The sequence below is a fragment of the Carcharhinus amblyrhynchos genome, chromosome 3 (genome assembly GCF_965287045.1).
Source record: "Carcharhinus amblyrhynchos chromosome 3, sCarAmb.v2.hapA, whole genome shotgun sequence".
Taxonomy (NCBI): domain Eukaryota; kingdom Metazoa; phylum Chordata; class Chondrichthyes; order Carcharhiniformes; family Carcharhinidae; genus Carcharhinus; species Carcharhinus amblyrhynchos.
The window spans coordinates 84789795-84811808 of record NC_137326.1 but is presented as its reverse complement, the minus strand read 5'-3'; the positions used below and the strand labels follow the sequence as shown (position 1 = coordinate 84811808).

Here is a 22014-nt window from a genome sequence, read left to right as displayed (position 1 = left end):
GGACAATTTGAGAAGAAATGCCAGTCACTTGGTGCTTTCCAACATAGGAATAAATGGTATTGTGATAAATCCTGAGCGGACTGAGTGCAGGGGGAGCGTGTCTGAAATTGAAATCTCCTGTGAATACTTATTCTTTCTTCATGTTAGCCAGAAAAATCAACTCTGTTTAATTTGCAAAGAAAGCCTTCCGGGACACTCTTAAATTGTGAATGATATATTTGAAATACATTTTAATGTGGCAAAATGCTTAATTACATTGATATTAAGTTATCAATAATCTATTAACACTCTCCCCTTAACTCCGGACATAATGATCACATGCGTGTTAATCTCAGATTTAACATGCAAAATGGCAATTCTGCGTTAAATTCCTCACGCTTATTTGCTGGTTTCAACACGGGTTGAATTTTAAACCAGCTACTGGATGGTGCCTCGCTCCGGAAGTTTGTCATCTGTAACTGAAAGCTCCATTTCTTTGACGCTAAATCGCGGTCGCTGAGAGTCCAGTTGCAGAGCGCAGTAAACATTAAGCGAATGGAAATGGGAAAGTAGGCGTGTGGGTGGAGATTGAGAAGCAGCTCCTGGACAGAAGGGAACCAATCCCCTCAAACAGGAGCTGGTGAGTTTGAACATGATGTGGAAATGCCGGCATTGGACTGGGGTGAATAAAGTAAGAGGTCTCACAACACCAGGTTAAAGACCAACAGATTCATTTGGTAGCAAGCGCCACTATCTTTCAGGGTGCTGCTCCTTTGTCAAGTGAGTGGGAAGTTCTGATCACAAACAGGGCATATAAAGACACACACTCCGTTCACAGAATACTGATTAGAATGCAAGTCTTTACAGATGATCGAGTCTTAAAGGTGCAGACAATGTGAGTGGAGATAGCATTAAGCATAGGCTAAAGAGATGTGTCCTGTCTCCAGACAGGACAGTAAGTGAGATGTTGCAAGCCCAGGCAAGTCATGGGGGTTACAAATAGTGTGACATGAACTCAAAATCCCGGTTGAGGCCATCTTCATGTGTGCGGAACTTGACTATCAGTCCCTGCTCAGTGTCTGCATGGTCTCCCCAATGTACTAAGCCTCTGGACATCCTTTCCTGCAGCATATCAGGTAGACAACGTTGGCTGAGTTGCAAGAGCATTTACCGTGTACCTCGTGGATGGAAAGTCCCACGTGAGACCATGCAGACTTTATGATAACAAATGAATGAACATCGCTCAACAATCACCAGGCAAGACTGTTCTCTTCCTGTTGGGGAACACTTCAGTGGTCACAGGCCTCTGATCTTCGGGTAAACATTCTCCAAGGCGGCCTTCGTGACACGTGCCAGCGCAGAGTCACTGAGCAGAGACTAATAGCCAAGTTCCGCACACGAGAACAGCTTCAGCTGGGATCTTGGGTTCATGTCACACTGTCTGTAACCACCATGACTTGCCTAGGTTTGCAACATCTCACTTACTGTCCTGTCTGGAGACAATATACACCTCTTTAACCTGTGCTTAATGCTATCTCCACTCACATTGTCTGCACCTTTAAGACTTGATTAGCTGTAAAGACTCACATTCTAATCAGTATTTTGTAAACTGTGTGTGTCTTTACATCCCCTGTTTGTGATCAGAACTCCCCACTCACCTGATGAAGGAACAGCGCTCGGAAAGCTCGTGGCGTTTGCTACCAAATAAACCTGTTGGAATTTGAACAGACAGGAATGAATGTGTCTGAATTCAGCTTGTCTGTCACTGAGACATTGAGCAGTCGCTGCTATTCACTGACTGCTCAAAGTTTCCACAAAGGAGCTGGCACACAACAACTATTGGGAGGAGAAAATTTCAGGAAAAAGTTCCATAGTAATGTTTCTCTTTTTGCTCCGGGGGAGAGGATAGGGGTTTTTAGAAGTTTGTTTACATGTCCATATTTTGTAAGCACACACCGTAATGAACATTTTCATTCTACATTTGTCTTGATGGTGGCTCATAAACGGAGAAGTTGAGGGGATTAATCAAACATAAACATGCTGCCACTTGTTTCTTGGATCTCAGTTTCAACAGCCAACAACATGTTGGGAGTATTTGAGAGGTTGGTGAGCTGTTAGATCATATTAGTTCACCGCCGTCATCAAGATGAAATGAATCGGCCAGTATGTGCTGCTGTGTGTCTGTCTTCTGATCCAACTGCGGGGGCGGGGCGGGTGGGCGGGGGGCTGGAGGTGGACATGGATTCGTCCGCCTTTTCATTCCCAGGTTGTGCAGCGGCGGATCTAATGAATGGAAATCTGAACTCCACACCTCGGAGTTAGTGTAAATCTCGCAAATCCGCCAGAGCCACACTCGAACCGAAATGTCTGCAACAGGACAGAGAGACGGGGAAATGGGACAGGAGCAGCAGATGGTCTCAACGTTATATACATTTCATTTACTAAATGTATTTGAATGCTGAAACCAGTTAGGCTGCTGCTTGTTGAACACGTGCTGCTTTATCCAAACGGATTTCAGTTAATGTGGATTCTGGCCGTTCAGACACCTGCTTCACCAGGTGAGAGTATCTTTTGTCAAAGGACAAGTGCCTTCACCGAGCTTGTAGCCCAGTGTGTACAGCAGGCTTTTGAACTTCAAAGTATTTTCAGTCCATTGTGCAATTGTGAAATATGTAAATGTTTTACTTAGTTAGACTTGGCACATTAGATCATAAATACATAGTTATAAAGTTACTAGCAGAGCTGTGTTTGTGTTTCTTTGCATTAACCAAATAAACTAAATCAACAAACTGGAATACATTAAAAATGCAGTTACTTAAAGGGATACTGTGTGAAAGTAAACAGAGGATGCAATCTTACCAGCTCACCGCGCCAGTCGATGAACGTGGTGAGCTGGGAAGATAAACGGCAGGATTTTACGACCTTGTGCCCATTTTGCAAAGGGAAAATGTGATAAAATTGGGCATAAAGCAGCTAGCGGGAATGGCACCCGTTTTCACACCTCACGATTTTATGACACCTGGATTTCTGGCGCAGTCAGCCTCTTGTCGGAATGGGCAATATTACTGTCAGTTCCCACCCCACCTATGGCAAGGAAAACCCCTGCTCCCCATGGGCAAGGAAAACCCCTGCTCCCCATGAACAAGGAACAGTCATGTTGGCCTCGCCGGTAGAAGCGGAGGTCATTGAGGCCCCCCTGGGGAGGCCGAGTGCAAGGTGGGTGGGGTGTTCCTTGAGCAGTGCCAGACCAGCAGTGCCAGACCAACAGTGCCACCCTGGTATCTTGGCACTGCCAGCCTGACACCTGGATGATGCCCACAGGACACTTGGCACCATCCAGTGGCTAGGGGTGGGGCCTTTGGGGGCAGTGCCAGGGGGCAGGGCCTGTGGGGGCAGTGCCAGGGTGTGGGGTCAATGGGATTTGAGGACTGTGGGGCTGGCCAATGGATGTGGGACCAATGGGAGGTGGGGAGGTCTGCTGCCACTCTGCCTGTGATCAGTGGAGGAGGGAGGGGAACCTGTTGCCCTTCTGCCTCTTCCTCTACAGGCTGGCTGGCGAATTAAGTCCAGCCTATAGCCTCTCTTGCTAGAAACCGACTAGCCTATCTTAAGGGCATAAGATTGAATGTGAAAACTCAGCCAAAAAGCGGATCTGCAACTCTCCCATTTTCACGCTAGCTGGACAGTTAGGCTGTGATTCTCCCATCCTGACCCACTAATTCTGTAGCGGGTCCAGCCAGGAGGATCACATGTGTCCTGATTCACGAGATTCATGCATGCATTCCTGACACGTGTACATCTCCCAGCGACGTATGCCTGGTGGAGCTCGGGACCACACTGGAAACCAGAAGGAACAAAGGTAAGTTATTTTAATCTTATTTAAATGGCATAATCGGGTCCGGGACTGAATTCTCCAGGCCTGATTGTATCTCCCTCCCTGCCGGTACAATTTCACTCTGGCAGGATCTACAGTAGATCCCTACTTTTGGGGAACTAACAGGAGACCCCACTGGAGTGAAGGGGGGAGCAATCAGTGCCCCTCCAGGAGATCAGATGGCGGAGGTTGGGCTCCTTGAGCATGGGCACGCTGGCAGTGCCCACCCAGGCATGGGGCAATGCCAAAAGGGTGTGGCCTGGGGGTAGTGCTTAGGGGGCATTGGTGTGGGTGGTGTGTCCTGTTGCCACTCTGCATGGAGATTGGTCAGGACTGGAAGAGCGGGCTGGGACTGGGGGGTTCTGCCAGGTTGGGGGGGGGGGGGGTCACCCTCCCATGGGGGGTGATTTGTCACTGCTGGGGGAGCGGTACTGGTGATCAGGGCACTCTGGGATGGGGGGGATGTCGGGACTGATCTGGGAATTCTCATGGGGGTTGCAATTGGGTTGTGGGAGGGGTGCAGGGGAGACAGCACTGTGAGGGCCCCAGGCTGGCCAGCGATTGAGCTGGCCTGCAAACTGACAGATCGGGGCCACTGTGCATGCGTGGAGACCAGGAACTGTCAGACTCTGGCATGAATAGGCCCTGCCTCTGAGTTTTTAATAATATTCATGATTGTGACCACTGCATTGCACAGAGTTTGGGAGATTTGAGTCTGAATTCCCACTGAAAAAATAATCGTGATTTACACCAGTTTTCCTGCAAATTCAGCACTTAGAAATTTTTTGGGAGAATTGCCCTTGAAATCAATCTGGTAAAATTCCAGCCAGCAGCTGAGGATAAAAAAGATTTATGATCCTCCCAGCCCTATGTAGTGTAGGGAAGTGCCAAGGGTGTGCAGCTTGAGTGGGGTTGGGACAATGACAGAGGGTATGCATGAGGGGGTGCTTATGCAGGGACTAAAGGTGAACTCTGCAAAGGGGTTGGTATGCAGGGGTCAGCTCTGCAAGTGGGATGGTATGCAGGACGGAGCTCTGCAAGGGGGTAGCATGCAGTGGGGGATTGTGCAGGGAATGTTATGCAGGGGAAGAAAGCATGTTTAATGCTTGAATCTATCATCGAAGAAGAAATAGCGAGGCATCTGGATATAAATTGTCCTTTTGGTAAGACGCAGCATGGCTACATGAAGGGAAGGTCATGTTTGACTAATTTGGTGGAATTCTTTGAGAACATTACACGTGCAGTGGATAATGGGGGACCTGTGGATGTGGTGTATCTGGATTTCCAGAAGGCATTTGACAAGATGCCGCACCAAAGACTCCTACATATGATAAAGGTGCACAGTGTTACGGGTAATGTATTAGCATGGACAAAAGATTGCTTTAGTTAACCAAAGAGTGGGGGGTAAATGGGTGTTTTTCTGGTTGGCAATCAATGAGTAGTGGTGTGCCTCAGGGATCAGTGTTGGGACTGCAATTGTTTACGATTTAGTTGGGGACCAAGTGTAGTGTGTCAAAATTTGTAGATGACACTAAGATGAGTGGCACAGCAAAGTGTGCAAAGGATGCTGAAAGTCTGCAAAGGGATATAAATAGTCTAAGTGAGTGGGCGAGGGTCTGGCAGATGGAGTACAATATTGGTAAATGTGAGATCATCCAGGAATAACACCAAAATGGACCATTATTTAGATGGTAAAAATTGCAGCGTGCTGCTGTGCAAAAGGACCTAGGTGTCTTTGTGCATGAATCACAAGTTGGTTTGCAGGCGCAGCAGGTAATTAAGAAGGCAAATGGAGTTTAAAAACAGCTGCAACATAACCTTGCTGTATAAGGTCTTGGTGAGGCCACACCTGGAGTACTGTGTACAGTTTTGGTCTTCTTACTTGAGAAAGAATGTACTGGCACTGGAGGGAGTGTAGAGGAGATTCACTAGGTTGATTCTGGAGTTGAGAGAGTTGGCTTATGAGGAGAGACTGAGCCCATACTCATTGGAATTCAGAAGAATGAGGGGAGATCTTATAGAAACATATAAGATTATGAAAGGAATAGATAAGGTAGAAGCAGGGAAGTTGTTTCCACTGGCAGGTGAATCTAGAACTAGGGACATAGACTCAAAATAAGGGGAAGCAGATTTAGGACTGAGTTGAGGAGGATTCACAAAGGGTTGTGAATCTGTGGAATTCTCTGCCCAGTGAAGCAGTTGAGGCTTACCTCATTGAATGTTTTTAAAGCAAGGATAGATATATTTTTGAACAGTAAAGGAATTAACGGTTAAGGTGAGTGGATGGATAAGTGGAGCTGAGTCCACAAAGGTCAGCCATGATCTTATCGAATGGCGGAGCAGACTTGAGGGGCCAGATGGCTTACTCCAGCTCCTAGTTCTTATGTTGGGGATCCACCAGGAGACTCAATGGGAGGGTTCTGATGCCCATTGCGGGGAGACAGGGAAGGGGGTGTAACTGGGAGCCCTCCTGCTCATTCTTCAAGCTCTCCTCAGCTGGCTTCACTGGCGAGTTTAGGCTCTGCCCTTCCCCTCTGTACTAGTGAGAATCATGTCCGGGCTGTTTTTGTACTAAATCACTAAGGAAAAGGTTCTAGGGAAACTGAAAGATCTGAAAGTGGATAAATAACCTGGACTGGATGGATTACACCCCAGAGTTCTAGAAGAGATAGTTGAGGAAATTGTGGAGGCATTGATGATGATCTTTCAGGAATCACTGGAGGCAGGGAGGATACCAGAGGAGTGGAAAGTAGCTAATGTAACACCACTGTTTAAGAAGGGAGGGAGGTAGCAGACAGGAAATTATAGGCCAGTTAGCGTGACTTTGGTCATTTGCAAGATCTTAGAGTTCATTATTAAAGAAGAGATCGCAGAGTACTTGGATGTGGATGATAAAGTAGGACTGAGTCAGCATGGCTTTGTCAAAGGGAGGTAAGGTCTGATAAATCTGCTGGAGTTCTTTGAGGAGGTAACAAGGAAGCTAGATAAAGGAGAAGCAATGGACATGATTTATTTAGATTTCCAGAAAGCCTTTGACAAGGTGCTGCACAGGGGACTGTTAAATAAGTTAAGAACCCATGGTGTTAAGGGTAAGATCCTGGCATAGATAGAGGATTGGCTGACTGGCAGAAGGCAGAGAGTAGGGATAAAAGGGTCTTTTTCAGGATGGCATTTGGTGATTAGTGGTGTGCCTCAGGGGTCAATGCTGGGACCACATTTCACAATATACATTAACAATTTGGAGGAAGGAACTGAAGGTACTGTTGCTAAGTTGCAGATACAAAGATCAGGTAGTATTGAGAAAGCGGGAGGGAGCAGATGGACTTGGACAGGTTAGGAGAGTGGGCAAAGAAGTGGCAGATGGAATACATTGTGAAAAAGTGTGAGATTATGGTCTTTGGGAGGAGGAATGGAGGCATTGACTGTTTTCTGAAGGGAAAATGCTTAGGAAATCAAACACAAAGGGACTTGGGAGTCCTTGTTCAAGATTCTCTTAAGGTTAACATGCAGGTTCAGTCAGCAATTAGAAAGGCAAATACAAAGTTAGCATTCATGTTGAGAGGGCTAGAATACAAGTGCAGAAATGTACTTCTGAGGCTGTATAAGGCTCTGGTCAAACACCATTTGGAATATTGTGAGCAGTTTTGAGCCCCATTTCTAGGGAAGGATGTGCTGGCCTTGGAAAGGGTTTAGAGAAGGTTCACAAGAATGATCCCTGGAATGAAGAGCTTGTTGTATGAGGAACAGTTGAGGACTCTGGGTCTATAGTTGTTGGAGTTTAGAAGGATGAGGAGGGATCTCATTGAAACTTACAGAACACAGCAAGGCCTGGATAGAGTGGACATGGAGAGGATGTTTCCACTAGTAGGAAAAGCTAGAACCAGAGGGCACAACTTCAGGCTAAAGGGACAATCCTTTAAAACAGAGATGAGGAGGAATTTCTTCAGCCAGAGAGTAGTGAATCTGTGGAACACTTTGCCACAGAAGGCTATGGAAGCCATTGAGTGTCTTTAAGACAGAGATAGATAGGTTCCTGATTAATAAGGAGATCAGGGGTTATGGGGAAAAGGCAGGATGGAGAATGGGGACGAGAAAATTATCAGCTGTGATTGAATGGCGCAGCAGACTCGATGGGCCGAGTGACCTAATTCTGCTCCTTTGCCTTAGTCTTATGGCTTACCAAAATAAAATGGTGCCATTCACTCCTGTTTTCTTGATGATCAGCACTTAGAATTTTTTTCATAAGATTGCATCCTTAGAATTTTATTGGGAAGATTCTGCCCAGAATTCTCCCACCCTCTCTGTGCAGCTATACCATTCCTGCTTCTATGGACTTGGCTTTAGCTGCACTCCTAGAAGAACCAGCACACTCACCAGTATTCAGAACTAGGCCAAATACAGGTTGAAAAATGAGAAGCACTTGGGGAATATCTACACTGCATGTGATGTGTCTTAACTGCGTTGCAACCTCTTTGCCTGCACATCCTTAAGCTGCAGGGTGACTGCATCCAAAGAGTGTTAGCCATATAACTCTCACGATGTGCAGATGCACCAAAGTGACACAAGCTGCTGTCCAATCTCCAAAACCGAGAGTTCAAACTGTTCCAGCTGATGACATTTCATGCACGTGGCTATCCAAGTCACAAGAAGAATCTTGGGGTTCCCACATGGAACAGTGTGTGTGTTCCACTGAATTGAAGTGCCCTGTTTTTTTTTGTTCATAGGCCAGCATTTGTTGCCCATCCTTAATTGCCCTTGCAAAGTGGGGGGTGTACTGCTTTCTTGGAATGCTGCAGTCCATGTGGTGTAGACATTCCCAGAATGCAATTGGGGTGGGAATTTCAGGGTTTTGTCCCAGCAACAAGTGAATGAACTGTGATACATTTCCAAGTCGGGACGGTGAGTGGTTTGAACGGGAGCTTGCAGGTTTCCATGTCCTTCTAGATTGTCATGGTCATGGGTTTCAAAGGTGCCGTCTAAGTAGCCTTGGTGAGTTTTTGTAGTGAATATGGACTCACTGCTGTCACTGTTCATGATGGTGGAAGGTGCAATTGTTTGTGGATGGACTCCCAAGCAAGTGCTGCCTTGTCTTGGATGGTGTCAAGCTTCAAGTGTTCTTAGAGCTATATTCATTCAGACAAGTGGAGAATATTCCATTACACTCCTAACTTGTACCTTTTAGATGGTGGACTGGCTTTGGGGCGCCAGGAGGTGAGTTACACAGCACAGGATTCTTAGTCTCTTGCCTGTTTTGGAGCAAAAGTATTTGTGGCTAGTCCAGTTCAGTTTCTGGTCAATGGTAATCCCTCAACTGTTGATAATGGAGAATTAAGTGAAGGTAACACTATTGATTTTCAAGGGGATTAGATTCTCTCTCTTGGATATGGTCATTGCTTGGCACTTGTGTGATATAAAATGTTACTTGCCATTTGTCAGCCCAAGCCTCGCTGTTGCATTTGGACAAGGATTGCTTTGGTAGCTGAGGAGTCATGAACGGTACTAAACATTGTCAGTGAACATCCCCACTTCTGACCTTATGATGAAAGGAAGGTCATTGAAGCAGCTGAAGATGGATGAGCGTAGGGCACTACCCTGAGGAATTCCTGCAGTGATGTTCTGGAGCTGAGATGATTAACTTTCCAACCAGCACAACCATCTTTTTTGTGGCAGGTGTGATTCCAACCAGAGGAGAAGTTTCTCCTGATTCTCATTGAATCCAGTTTTGCTAGGGCTCCTTGATATTACACTCAGTCAACAGCAGCCACTCTCACCTCAACATCCTGTTTTTATTTATTAGTCTAAGGAACCTTAAAGAAATAAGCAAAAAGTTTATGAAAGACTTGTAAAGAAAAAAAAACATACGGATCAACACCTTACCTTGTGCTGACAACACTTTCAGTTTTACCTTGATTTGATTTATTGTCACGTGTTAGTATATAGTGAAAAGTATTGTTTCTTGCCTGCTATACAGACAAAGCATACTCTTCATAGAGAAGGAAATGAGACAGTGCAGAATGTAGTGTTACAGTAATAGTTAGGGTGTAGAGAAAGGTCAACTTAATGCGAGGCAAGTCCATTCAAAAGTCTGACAGCAGCAGGGAAGAAGCTGTTCTTGAGTTGATTGGCACATGACCTCAGACCTTTACATCTTTTTTCCAACGGAATAAGGTGGAAGAGAGTCCAGGGTACATGGAGTCCTTAATTATGCTGGCTGCTTTGCCGAGGCAGCGGGAAGTGTAGACAGAGTCAATGAATGAGAGGCTGGTTTGTGTGATGGATTGAGCTACATTCACTACCTTTTGTAGTTTCTTGTGATCTTGGGCAGAGCAGGAGCCATATCAAGCTGTGATGCAATGAAAAAGAATGATTTCTATGGTGCATCTATAATCATTGGTGAGAGCCGTAGCTGACATGCCAAATTTCCTTAATCTTCTGAGAAAGTAGAGGCGTTGGTGGGCTTTCTTAAATATAGTGTCAGCATGGGCAGATCAGGACAGGTTGTTGGTGATCTGGACACCTAAAAACCTGAAGCTTTCGACCATTTTTACTTCACCCCCGTTGATGTAGACAGAGGCATGTTTTCCACTACGCTTCCTGAAGTCGATAATGATCTCCTTCATTTTGTTGACGATGATGTCGTATCAGTTCACTAGATTATCTATCTCGTTCCTGTACTCTGTCTCATCATTGGCTGAGATCCGACCCACTATGGTGGTATCATCAGCAAACTTGAAAATCGAGTTGGAAGTGAATTTGGCCACACAGCTCTAGCTGTATAAGGAGTATAGTAGGGGGCTGAGAACACAGCTTTGTGGGTCATCGGTGTTGAGGATGATCGTGGAGGAGGTTTTGTTGCCTATCCTTACTGATTGTGGCCTGTGGGTTAGGAACTTCAGCATCCAGTTGCAGAGGGAGGAGCCGATGCCCAGGCCATGGAGTTTGAAGATGGGTTTTGTAGGAGTAATGGTGTTGAAGGGTGAGCTGGGGTTTCTGATTGTGCTCATTCTGTCCTGCCTCAACCTCATGCAGCTCTGCACACCTTACCACATATCTCTGAGAAATTCATCACTTTGTTAATTTCTTTTTACTAATTGTTATATCGGGACTGCGTTCTCAAGATCCCTGCTGCTTTCACAGCGCTGTCTCTCTTTCCTTCATTTTGCGGCTAAATGCTTAAGGATTGTTCTTGTTAATCTACAGGACTGTATTTATAATGAAGCAGCAAATCAGTTTACTGTAACTGCTTATGACTTATTCCACTACTCTGGGTGCAATTTATTTATCTCCAGAAGTGGTTTCACTACAGCATTACCGTCTGAGTTCCCACCCCACCCCTGCTCTCAGTTTTATAGACTTACATTAACATTGCAATGAAGTTACTGTAAAAATCTCCTAGATGTTCTGTCTTTGACCTGATTCTCTTCATTATCCACGTGCCAGTTATTGGTAATCTGACCAGTAAACCTGAGATTGGTTTCAATAAATATCCGGATGGTTTTTACTATTTTGAGTCCACTTCTTTATCAGCCCTTCAACTGCCGACATATTGTCAACTTGCTGTTTCAAAATCAGTGAGTCACAGATTGTTCCAGTTCAATACCAAGAATACTGATAACATTGTTTGCAATTCCCACCATAATCTCAGCTCTCTTGATACCAACTCATTTTTACTGCCAACTAATTACTTAGCCTGAACCAAAACCTGTTCTTCCTCTACCCTGCACCCTGGTGTTCCTCCTCTTGTCCCTTTTTAGCCGTTATACTCCTTTGTTCTGGAATGCCCTATCTAAACTTCTCCCCTTAAAGATTGATCTCGATAAGATTTTTATTGTCCAAGCTTTCAGTCACCCTGTTTCACCCCTCCCTTCCTCAGTCAGTATCACTTCATCACTTACCATAATCTGTTAAATCTATGGGACTTCAGTTAAAGTTGCTATATAAATTCAAGGCATTGTTGTTATGTGTCTACAGCCCTGAGAGTGTTTGGCACAGAGTAAGACCTCATAGATTGATATGAGTTTTTGACTAGTTTGATTCTATGAAACAGCCATAGTGCAGAAGGAGGCAATTTGGCCCATCAAATCTGCATCAATTGCACCCCCCATCCCAATCGACATAATATCTTACCTTGGCAAAGATATCCCTGTAACCCAGTGCATTTACCCTGGTAATCCCCTAATCTACCCATCTTGCAATTTAGCATGGCCTATCCACCTAACTTGCTCATTTTTGGACCGTGGGAGGAGACCAGAGCACCTGGAGGAAAACCACAGACAGACAATCAGCTAAGACTGGAACTGAATGCGAGTCCCTGACGACGTCAGGCAGGAATGCTAACCACTGTGCCACCCATTCTATATATAAAAAAGCAAAAGATTTTTCAAATAATATTCTGGCGGGGTCTCCTGTTAGTCTCCCGAATGTGGGGAGCTAGTCAGAATCCCGCTGGAATGAAGTACTCCTGGTGGGATGGGCAACTCGATCGGTACCTGAAAGATCCTGATAATGAGCTAATAAACATATTTCAAATACATGCAAAAAAGATTTAAATTACTTGCCTGCCTTCCCACTGGTTTCCAGTGTGGTCTGACCGGCAACTGTTCGCCGGCTCTGGGAGATGTGTACGCACTCCTGGCACGTGTAAATCTCCGAACAAGGCTGGTGACACGCATTTCCACCTCGGTCCGACAGAAAAGTTGTGGATCACAATGGGAGAATCGTGGCTGACATTTCCAAATGTATTCTGAGCTAATATCTATCCCCTGAGTTGCTTTTAGTAATGCAGCTCATCTGATAATTATCAAATTGCTGTGACTAATTGACTAATCGATCTGCTGTAATGTTATTCATCAGCATCCAGGATTGGGAAGAGCAGAAATTTAAAGGAAATAAACCTTTGCTTTGAGACTGGCTCCAAACCAAGTTGTTTTAAAAACAAAATACATGTTCCCTGTTGGTCCAAACACCATTTACCAAAGTTCAGCAACTTAGACATTGCAATTATTGAGCGTTCTTTAGCTTTGATAATGTATAAAGATGCAAATAGACTTGAGATGATAAAGGCTTGGTTTCTCTACCTAAGTATGGTGTTAGAGACCAGATCAGAAACTCCAATGGACTGTTCTATGTACAAATTGATTGTGTTTACTAAACTTCAGAAGTGTTTCATCAGTTGCAAAGTGCATTGGGTAGGGTTGGTGAGCTCAGGTAGCTGGAGCATGGTGCTTAATGCCAACTGCACAGTTTTAGTCACTGCATAGACTGAAATAGCTTTTGGGTCTGTCTCTTCTTGCCCCATTATGATATCTTGATATCATGGCATAGAGACATACGGACAGCCATAGTTAGCAAACCTAGGACACATGAAGACTGAGTGCATTGGAAAGTTATGGAAAATGCTCTGTAAATGCAGGTCTCTCTTTGGTCACGTTTCTATGGCCAATGTCAGCAGGAAGAGTCTGCTGACCCTATTGCCTTAATTTTTTCTCCCTTTGTTTTAGGAACAACTATGTTCATGAAGAAAAAAAAGGGGACATTTGGTGCAGTATATGCAATGATATTCCCATATTCATTAAGTATTCATCTTTTCACACTTGTCTCAGGTATTACACGATAATGGTGGCAACATATTGTGTTAACAGGAAAGTAAATTACACGTGTAGATGTTACATTATCCTCGTCAACAGTGAATCTCCCTGTCTATTGGATTGTAATGACTTACCTGAGCTTTGATAGGATGTAGGCGCTGAGTGGAAAACAAATGGTCAGAAACCTCCTTCACGTAGTGTTACTGTTGGAGTTGAAATTGACCAAATCGTATAACTGAACGAGACAATTTCAGGCTCCTTTAACTAGTGGATCCCTTTGTTCAATTGATACCCATTTTGCAGTGCCAACTCTCACCCCAACACACAGCTAAGGCCCAAGCTGATCAGAACCCCCTATCACACTGCAAGCTATTTCTCTTCTTGCAAGTCCAACTCACCATCCCTGCAGATCCAACCCAATCCTGTCTTCAATGGATATCAGACCTCACCTACCCTCCACACCCCTCTGAGGTCCACAATCTGCCATAATGAATGAAGCATATTATCATCTCCCATTTCACGATGTTCTGTCTGGAAGCAAATTAAGTTATAAAAAGCTCCCTCCACTCTCGCTGATTAAAAGTTGATTTATTTTATGATGGCATAGTCACCTGAGGTAGTAATCCTGAGATCAGGTGTGGGGGATACCTCTAAGATGTGCTGGGGAACTCATCTTGGAATTCACAGGTAAGGGTTTGCATGGCAATTGAACTGCAAACTTCCACAGGGCAAATGCTCTCTGCTGGAACCATCTGAAAATGAGAGTTAAACCACAAACTTCAGATTCGGGTAGTTCCAAATAGTTACTCAGAAAAAGTTAGAAGAATTAAAACCTCTTCTAACTTCTGAATAATCATTGTGAAGATCTAAACCGTAGTTGAGAATTCTGATTAATTCTAAATACCCAACATGAGGATAATTAGCAGCTAATGTTTTAATATGTGGTTTGAGAATAATACAAAATATTTAAGTAACATCTTAATAATGTCTCTAAGAAATGAATTTGTAACATGCCAGTAAAATGAAAGGTATATTCATGAAAGATATCAGCACAAGTCAGGCACAAATTATGCAACAAAGTAAATTACCCAGGCTGGGTGATGATAAAGAAAAGGTATCTTTTACTATTAGAGCTGGTTTAAACTGGTTAGAGAAATGCTGAATCGTAAGAAGTCATTTTTGGGAGAGACCTTCCATGAAACGGACAAATGACAGATCAATATTTGAAGGTGTCAGAGAATTATTGATTGAAAGACATGTCATCAGTAGACTGACAGATCAGTGAATGAATAAAATTGCTGTTAAGTAAGTGTTGGTAAGATTTTTAAAAAGTATAACTATTCTACTACTTTGGCATGAAATCTGATCTTTTGTGAAAACTGCTAGCTCATTAGATGTGTTGGTGCAACTATAGATCTCCCATTTTGGCCAAAATGAGATTTGTCTTGTCCTAATTGTATGTTTTTCTGAATGTTGTTGATTTGTAATGTTTTTGATTCTAATATTTCAATGTATTAATAACTGAATAAACTTTGTATTTGCCCTTGTGAAATGAAATGTTTAATGAAAAGATTTTGTCTTTAAATGAATCAGTCCACCAAAAGAATTTCCCACAACAATTTGGGGATGATACAGGATGATCTTGGAGCCGATGGTCGAGTGAACACTTCCCCTGGAACAGTGAGTACATGCTCACCTTGTTTAGTAGAGGGAGAGGCACTCTGAATCATTGGATCCGTTAGACATCTGGACCCTTTGTGGGTCACAAAGGCAAATAAAAATAAATTTTTATTAAAGAAAGAGGTTTACTGGCGCCAAAGTGGGGGTGAGGATTGCAACTTACCCAGCTTCAGCAGGTTCCGAAAAGGGCGCGCTGATTAGTTTTAAAAAGTATCGGCGCAACGGTGTGGGTCGGGATAGCAACTTACGCACGTCCAGTAGTTTCTGCAAGGACGCGCTGATTATATAGTGAAGGGTGCGTAAAACAGGAAACTAAGATAAAGGGAGTTAGTTTCGCTGAGATAGTGGTGCAACAGTGCCGCGCTCTTATTAGTTAAAACAGATCATTTAGAAATATTGGATAATTAATTGGTAGTCAAAAGACAGATAAGTTGTAAAATATAGAAGGTACAACTTGAAGAAAAAGAGAAATAAGAATTAAATAGTAATTTAACAATGCAGAACTTGTCAAAAATTGTAATTAAAAAGTCTTTTTTTAATGGGTTTAAAAAGACAAAGCATTTTTTGACCTTGGAGCTGTCCTATATAAAAATGACATATTGCCAAGTTTGGAACAAGCAGAAAGTTAACCCATTCAGTCCTAAACAGGATGAATATTTGTGTTTTAAAATGTGCAGCAATTAATATGAATTGTTAATCCAAATGAAAATAGGAAAAGGGGAAAATGTCTCGTGGAAATTGCACAAAATAGAGTGGGTGGGGAAGTGTGAAGTTTACATTTGCCCCATTGGATATTTTGTGATATCAGCTCCAACTAAATTAGGGCTATTCAACAATGGCAGTGGCCTAATGGCATTTTTCATTAGATTGTAAACTTCCACTCCTCTCAATCAGCAAACTAATTATGAGAATGAGATAAGCAGTGCAAAATGCAGAGTACATTTAGGTATTAATTTTAAATATGGCAAAGTTGAAAATCACAATAGAGGTGGGCTCAAAAGAGAATTAATTCAGCAGAATAAATAAACATTGAAGGAGTAAACAGTGTGATTAACATTAGAAAGCCCATATCACTAACGTAGGAAGCAGATGTTAAAGCAAGCTACTTTTAATACAACAATGTTATTTGAGATGAAGAATGAATAATCAAAATAAGTTACAACCTAGAATCAAATTGAAATGTTTGATTTCTGTTTCAAAGGATTTTATTATGTTATAGAAGTCAATTGCACAGCAGAGAATCTTAGTAAATTGTTAACTGCAAAATGACAGTTGGCCCCCCAAGAGTCTGATGGTGATATGGATTTCTGGATGTATATTAGAGACAGTGCCAGAAGAACAGAATTATATCAAGTTAATTGATACGAGGACAACTATATCACTAACAGACTTAAATTTACCAACCATTGATCAAACAGTAGAATAAAATGGAGTTACTGTGGGGGTTAAAGTCACACTGCTCTATATACCAACAATTAAAAAAATGTTCAAATCTGAATGTGTCAAAATAAAGAAGGAAACATTCTGGGGATAGAGTTACTGTCTAGTTAGGGTGATAATTGATAACAGAACAGGAAACATCAAATGGCCCCACATATTCAGACAGAATAAATAGGGAAAAAGGAAGTATTGTAGCATTTTTAGGTTAGCAGCATTTCAATCAGATTGGGAAAAGAGGTCAATCTGGAAAAAGATGGCTGCACAGTACTCTCAAATTTGGGCTAGAAATATACAAGATTCTGGAAGTTTAAATGTCCCACCAGAAAAGATTCAGGGAGACGTTCGAGCTATTAGATGCATTATTGCATCTAAAAATAAGGAGTAGTGACAAAGACAGTGTCTTTAACTAATTCGCTACAATGGCCGATTTTAAAAAAGGAGTAATAGGTTAATTGTGGATTACACATTTCTAAACAGATATACAATATGGGCACACTCAATAGTTGTAAATCCAGCTAGCGATCTAATCACAATTGGGACAGATCAAATGATTTTTTACTGTATTAGATGTGGCCAATGGATTTTGGCCTATTCCAATAGCAAAAGAACACTAGTACAAATTTGCCTTCACAGTGCGGAATCAACAATACACTTGGACTTGTCTACCAGAAAGGTTTTATGATAATCCAACCATTTTTCACAAACACATGGCACAAATAATCAAACCCATTAGATTTGTAGAAACCACCATTCTACGATATATAGGTGATGGTTTGATTGCTTCACAAAGCAGGAAAGAAATTCCAGAAGATTGAAAGAAGGCTTACCACAACCACACACAGTGAAAGGAGAGAGACAAGTATAGGTTGGGCTAGCACTTAATATAAAAAAGGATAGCAAGAGTTTTTATAAATATATAAAAAGGAAGAGGCTGGCTAGGGTGAACGTTGGACCCTTAGAGGATGAGAGGGGGGACTTCGTGGTAGGGGATGGGGAAATGGCTGAGGTCTTGAATAACTTTTTTGTTTCGGTCTTCACGGAGGAGGACGTGAATAATTTGCCGGGTGTTAGCGATGGAAAGGTGGTAGGACTGGAGGGTCTCAATGACATTATTGTTACTAGAGAGGCGGTGCTCGACAGACTGGAGGGACTGATTGTGGACAAGTCCCCAGGACCGGATGGAATGCATCCGAGGGTTCTGAAAGAAATGGCGGAGGTGATAGTGGATGCCTTGGTGGTTATTTTCCAAACGTCGCGGGATTCCGGGGAAGTGCCGGAAGATTGGAAAACAGCTAATGTTACGCCGCTGTTTAAGAAGGGTGGCAGGCAAAAGGCAGGGAATTATAGGCCAGTTAGTTTAACGTCTGTTGTAGGTAAAATGTCAGAATCCGTCATCAAGGAGGAAATAGCGAGGCATCTTGAGGGGAATTGCTTGATAGAGCAGACGCAGCACGGTTTCATTAAGGGGAAGTCGTGTCTGACAAATTTATTGGAGTTCTATGAGGATGTGTCTAGGGCGGTGGATAGAGGAGAGCTGGTGGATGTGGTGTTTCTTGATTTTCAGAAGGCGTTTGACAAGGTACCTCACAAGAGGTTATTGCAGAGGGTAAGGGGGCATGGAGTTGGGGGTAGGGTGTTAGCGTGGATAGAGGATTGGTTGTCAAATAGGAGGCAGAGAGTGGGGGTTAATGGGTGCTATTCGGATTGGCAGTTGGTGAGTGCCCCAGGGGTCAGCGCTGGGGCCTCAGCTATTTGCCATTTATATAGATGATCTGGAGGAGGGAACCGAGTGTATGGTGTCGAAATTTGCTGATGACAGCAAGATTGGGGGAACGGCAAATTGCGCGGAGGGTGTGGAGAGTCTGCAGAAGGATCTAGATAGGCTGGGCGAATGGGCCAGGAATTGGCAAATGGAATTTAATGTTGGCAAGTGCGAGGTGGTCCACTTTGGTAGGAATAATGGTAGGAAGGACTATTACTTACATGGCGAAAAACTGCAGCAGGCGACGGTGCAGAGGGACCTCGGGGTCCTTGTGCATGAGTCGCAAAAACCCAGCTTGCAGGTGCAGCAGGTGATCAGGAAGGCTAATGGGATGCTAGCCTTCATAGCGAGGGGGATTGAATATAAAAGTAGGGAGGTCTTGCTGCAGCTGTTTAGGGCATTGGTGAGGCCGCAGCTGGAGTACTGTGTGCAGTTTTGGGCGCCGCACCTGCGCAAAGATATTTTGGCCTTGGAGGGAGTGCAGAGGAGGTTTACTAGGCTGATACCGGAGTTGAGGGGGTTGAGCTATGAGGAGAGGCTGAATAAACTGGGCTTGTACTCATTAGAGTTTAGAAGAATATGGGGAGATCTCATTGAGACATATAAGATGATGAATGGGATGGATAGGATAGAGGTGGAGAGACTCTTCCCGCTCAGAAAGGACAGTAGGACTAGGGGGCACAGCCTCAAGATAAAGGGGGGGGTGCGGTTTAGAACGGAGTTGAGGAGGAACTTCTTCACTCAAAGGGTGGTGAATCTCTGGAATTCTCTGCCCGTTGAAGTGGTGGAGGCTGCCTCGCTAAATATTTTTAAGACGCGGGTTGTTGGGTTTTTGATAAGCGAGGGGATTAAGGGTTATGGGGAGAGGGCGGGAATGTGGAACTGAGCCAAGACAGATCAGCCATGATCTTATTGAATGGCGGGGCAGGCTCGAAGGGCTAGATGGCCTACTCCTGCTCCTATTTCTTATGTTCTTATGATTGTTCAATTATTGTAGGAATTTTGTGGAAGATTATGCAAAACTAGCAAAACCACTGCAAGGTTTGATCAACAAAGGCTTAATGGAGGAAAAGATAGATGGGAAAGATGAGGAAAAACAGGTTTTTACTGACATAAATTCAGCCCTATCTAAGACTCAAGCTTTAGGATTACCAAATCCCAGTAAATCATTTCACATTTTTTGTCAAGAATGTGATGGAATACAAGCAGCTGTGATCAAAGTTCAAGCAGACAAACGAATCACTAGAAAGGACCAAGAAGGGAATTACAAAGCAGATTTAGAGCTAAAAGATTACTAGAACAAAAGTTAGAGGAAAACCAATTAACTGATATAGACCACTACACAAACCAAAGATGACACTGAATTAGACATAAGGCAGATTCAAGAACAGGTCTCAGAAGAAGAGAAAAACAGATGGAAAGAATTGGGAGGAAAGGAAGAATGGGATGGAATATGGAGGAAAGATAAGAAAATAATAACTCTGGAAGCAATACACCAAACACTGAATTTATATCAGGAGTAGCACACACTAGCAGAGATAAAATGACCACCTAATTAAGAATTGCTGCTTGTGGAAGGGTATGGAGAAATGATCGCCAAGTTCTGCAAAAATGCATTCAGCGTGCTCAAATAGAACCAGGACGACATTGCAAAATAAAAAGGAAAACCAACCCAGACCCAAGGGACCATGGGAAAATATACAAATGAATTTCACAGGACCTTTACCAAGGAAGAAGGGAAAAAGTTCTTGTTTAATGATTATTGATCAAATCTTTCAATGGGTAGAAGCATTCCCATATAAAGATGCAACAGTTAAAACTGTGGCTTTGATATTAGCCAATAACATCATATCCTGATGGGAATGCAATTACAATTGGACTCAAATCAGGGAACTCACTTTACTGGGAAAGTTCTGAGAGAAGTATGTAGAATGTTAGGAATTAAACAGAAATTTCATTTACAATATCATCCAAAGAACATTAAAAAACAGTTTGGCTAAGCCACATTAGAAGGAGGAAATAATTGTTTGCAGGCTTTACCTGCAATTTTATTAAGACAAAGAGCCACTCCATCTCAAGGAACAGGGTTAACTCCACTTGAACTGATGAGAGGTAGAGCAATGCGTCTCCCAGAAGATGTTATCATAGTGGATGGGGAGTTAATATGTGGAAAAGAAGCAGTCTATCAATGCATGAGAGGCTTAAAACCCGATTACATTCCTTTAAAAAAAAATAAGTAGTAATTCAACAACAATATAAAGAAAGAAATATGAGAAAGAATATCCAAATTTACCAATTGCAGGATATAGGGTTATGGTACAACTAATGTCTCTAAAAAAAAAGGGATTTAAGCACTAGATGGGGGAGGCTATTTGAAATAATCATTGCAGGAGAAACATATGTTTTGGTAGATGAGAAACTTGGTCCTAGATGGAGACACTGGACACAGCTAAAACCTTACCTCAAGGATTAAATTAGTAAAAAGAATCCGGATGAATTTGTATAAAAATACTTTAGACTTTTTAGTCTAATCAGATGGTACAGTAAAGCAATCTAGAAAATGTTTAAATTTATGATTATTGATTCTAATTGTGAGGCCTTATAGCCATATTGTGTGTAAAATTACAGAACTATGTACAAAAAAAATCAACCATCCATTGAAGAAACAAAACATTAGAGAATAACAAGCTAGAACAATCTTTGTTCAAAGAGCAAAAACAGAGCATGGTTAAAATAAGCACATTGCTGTTATTGACATAAACACAATTTGAGTAATAAGAAATGATAAAATTATATTACATCTTATGTATGTTTTGTATAATGCAAGTAGATTATCAGGAGTTTAATAGAAACACTTATCTGTATTTGGTGTGCACTTAAACTAGAACAGCTGATGTATCTAAATGTTGGGTATGTGCTCATATGCCAATTAATGCAGGGAAGAGGTTTCCTTTGTGGACAATCCCTTTAAGGTGGGAGGAATTAATGATATGGGATCAATTACTCCAATTATTCAGGAAACCCAGAGGAGGGATAGTAGGATTTACAAAAGAGTGTGAAAGTGTAGATTTTTTACTTGAATAGATACTCACCTGTATTCAAATGAGCACCCAATTTGATTCTAATTGATAACAGGATTTTATGCATCAAAGTGATCAGAGAAGCATACATATTGGGATTAGTAAATTAAATCTACACCATAGATGTCAGGAGCAGGATTTGTTTAAGCCCACCGGAAGATGATCACATGTGCAACATTCAATATATCCAACACTTAAAAGATTTGTGGAAACAAAGCTTACCGAGGGATGGCCAACGGTTGGAGAGGAGTTTGTTACTTAGAATAAGAAGTTCCCCAACTTACCACACTGATCAATTACCAGAGGAAACTACCAGATGTTGATGTACTGCAGTGGGCATAGACTATTTCTTTGGAATAATGGTGTCAAGATATTCAAATGTAAGGCTGACAATGGAATTGGAAAAAATTGCTCATCTTAGAAAGGATAGCTAATGACACAGCTACTGCTTTATCACAAATCAATGTGTACAGTATGTTACCGAATAGGAGGCATTGGACTTCATTCTTGCAGCAAGAGGAGGAACATACATTTAGATTGGATCGAAATGCTGCACCTACAAACTAGATATTTTGGAGAATAACATCAATCTGGTAACTGATTTTCAGATGG

The 22014-nt window shown here is 42.6% G+C and overlaps 1 protein-coding gene across 1 annotated transcript in view; it reads left to right on the top strand.

The window, feature by feature from the left end:
• Window positions 1-2396: 2396 nt before the first annotated feature.
• Window positions 2397-22014, top strand: part of LOC145341222 (hepatic and glial cell adhesion molecule-like) — a 42791-nt gene continuing 23173 nt past the window's right edge. The window contains exon 1 of the mRNA XM_080186143.1: window positions 2397-2537. The gene's annotated coding sequence lies outside the window, so the exon portion shown is untranslated. The remainder of the gene's footprint in view (window positions 2538-22014) is intronic.